We start from the raw sequence: 3,033 nt of genomic DNA, 5'->3' as shown, positions 1-3,033 counted from the left end.
TCTGTCTGTGTGTGTGTGTGTGTGTGTGTGTGTGAGTGTGTGAGTGTGTGTGTCTGTGTGTGTGTGAGTGTGTGAGTGTGTGTGTCTGTGTGTGTGTGTGTGTGTGTGTGTGTGTGTGTCATTTGATAAAGTGAAACTGACAGACAACGAAATTCAGTTCAAACTGCAGCGACTTCAGAGCATTAACAGTAATGAGCACTGACCTGTGTGTGTGTGTGTGTGTGTGTGTGTGTGTGTCTGAACTCAGAGCTCACTTAAAACCAATAACAAACATCAACGAGCTGCCGACGGATTCAAACCAACGACCTCTGATCAGAACACAATCGTCAAAATTAGAGTGGATCCGACGTGATCCTGGAGATCAGCAAAGAGCAGCGCTTCATCCTGATCCTGAGTTTACGTCTGCTGCCACCAGGGGTCAGGAAGGGACAGCACAGGTTGTAGCAGGATGCTAATGTTTAATAGTTTTCTGGAACATTACCAATCAATAATCAACTGACTGATAACAGAAGCTGATCAGTGTTCGATTGTTCTGTGCTGATGTTTTTACGGTGGCCCAGAAGTGTCACAACAAAACAAAAGCCACAACACAACCAAATTAAAGCCGCCAGCGGCACTGGACGGGTCCTCGCCGACGCTTGTTGCCCTTCGTGCACGGCGGGGTGTGGCAGAAACCTGCTCCGGGCGGGACTGTGATCCGGCGTGTCGAGTTTGGGGCAGATCGGAGCACGTGTGGCCTACTTACGAGCCACTTCCTGTTTTGTGGCGAGCCGCGGCGGCGTGTGTGTTGACCGTGGTGGAAACGCGCTTTGGAGGTGATAGATGTTGAAAATGGCCAGACTGGCCAAAAGTTTCACGAATGTTTGCTAATAGCGCATCCCCAGATGACTGGACAGGATCTGCCATCAGTGTTTTACTTCTGGAGTTGTTTCCAACCATCTCCGGCTTCTGCCCACTTCCTGTGGTCGCACACTTCACAGTAACTTCCAGGTTTAAAAAAAACAACAACCTCCGTTGCAGCCGTTGTGTTTGATTTGGTTGTGTTGTGGTTGATTTGGTTGTGTTGTGGTTGATTTGGTTGTGTTGTGGCTTTTGTTTTGTTGTGACACTTCTGGGCCACCGTATGTTTCCATCCACAGACTCCTGGTTTGTTCCTCAGTCCGTTCTGTTCCGTCTGTTGCTGCGATTCAGGAACTCTGTTGATCCCAGTTTGTCTTAAACACGTTAACTCTGGTTGGAGGTCCTGAACCTCCTCAGAGTCTCTGTCATGGTCCCACTGCTGCTAAACTCCCACAATGCTCTCTGCTGCCACCATGAGCTGTAGTCTGGAGATGCCTCCTCTGGTCTCTACAGGATTAAACAGTGAGAGGCTCCACCTGGTGGAACAACCAGGTACTGCAGCTCCAGTCCATAATGTTATGTCGCATTACAGAGATATTCAGTTAAAAAAAACTTTAATGTATTTGAAGTGTTATCAGGAAACCAGTGAGAGACTGGGAGTCAGCAGATATTAACTATGACATGATGAACTGGTTACAGATCTGTGCTCTTTAACTGTCCTCTCGCAGCTTCATCATGTTTCTTCTCCTCTGCCTGTCTCAGTGTCAGTTTGAGGTCATGTTTCCTCCCCCTCATTGGCCTCCTTTTTCCTCCTCCTCCTCCTCATTTATGGCCTGAGGTCTTCAGCCAACCGGCCTCCTCCTCCTCCTCCTCCTCCTCCTCCTCCTCTTCATCTGCAGCTCCTCTGGGATCCAGCACTTCTCTCCATCATGTCTGAGAGGAGGTTTTCTCAGGAGGACGACTGCTCCTCTCTGCTCTCTCGGCTCGGCTCCGACTCTCCTCGTCCTCGGATGAAGTATGGAGGGATGTTCTGCAACGTCGAAGGAGCCTTCGAGAACAAAACCCTGAACTTCGAGTCCTTCAGTCCGCAGACGCAGCGACGCCGAACCGCTCGGACCAGAACCGACGGCCATGATGGAGGACAGACGGTGGTGTATCCGTCTGGACACGCCCAGGAGAACTATGGCAAGAAAGAGGTATGCTCTGATCTTTATTCACGGATTCAACACGCAGCTGGAAAACAAAGCGTCAGCAGCTGAAAAAGGCTTTCAAGGCCAGTATGAGCCGACAGGGTGGAGACGTCCTCCAACCATGAGGCTCTTCTCTTGGTTCGTTTTCCACGTCAGCTGACATAGTTTTTATTCTGCCCGGTGAATGTGAACATTTGAAAAGCTGCATACTTTCTGTTTGCAAGACGACACTGAAAAATAATTTGGGGTAAAAAAAAAAAGTAACTAACAGAAGTTTGACGACTTCTAATCCAACTACGTTCAAATGAAATGGAGTCAAAGGTATTTGTCATAAACTGAGAGCGTCCAGGATGGAGGAGGAGACTCCTGAACTCACAGTTAATGAAGGACTGCCATCATCACAAGACAGTTTGGAACTAAAGCTAAAAACTAAAAACAAATCTGTAAATTCGAAAATGTATCTCGCAACCATGAATGTAATGACGTGGTGGGAACAGATGCTGGGACGTCGGCTGTTTGTCGGCAACCTTCTGGAAACTGAAGAGATCAATCTGAGCATCTTCATGTTCTGGTTCTGCTGTGAAATGGTCCATTAACTCTTCATCATCAGGTGAGTCTTCATCAGAACACCAGCTTTCATCTGAAGCCTCCAACATCTCAGGAAGCTGCTGAGACAAACTTCTGCATCAGAAATCAAAATAAAAGCATCTGCAGCTGCAGACAAACATCTGCTGGTTTGAAGTGAAATTTAAGTTTAAATACACAGAAAGTTGTGACCTTTAAAGAAAAACTCTGAAATAGTTTTATTTAAAGACTTCAGTCTTTATTTATGTTCAACCTTCATTTGGTCTGAAGACTGGACTGGATTTTCTTGATAAACTTCTGCTGATGTTTGAGCTGTTTCACTCTGAAGCACAAATGATAGATAGATAGATAGATAGATAGATAGATAGATAGATAGATAGATAGATAGATAGATAGATAGATAGATAGATAGATAGAT

The sequence above is a fragment of the Stegastes partitus genome, unplaced genomic scaffold, assembly GCF_000690725.1.
Source record: "Stegastes partitus isolate 25-593 unplaced genomic scaffold, Stegastes_partitus-1.0.2 Scaffold1587, whole genome shotgun sequence".
Taxonomy (NCBI): Eukaryota; Metazoa; Chordata; class Actinopteri; family Pomacentridae; genus Stegastes; species Stegastes partitus.
The sequence above is the reverse complement of the archived record's forward strand: the minus strand, read 5'-3'. Positions refer to the sequence as shown.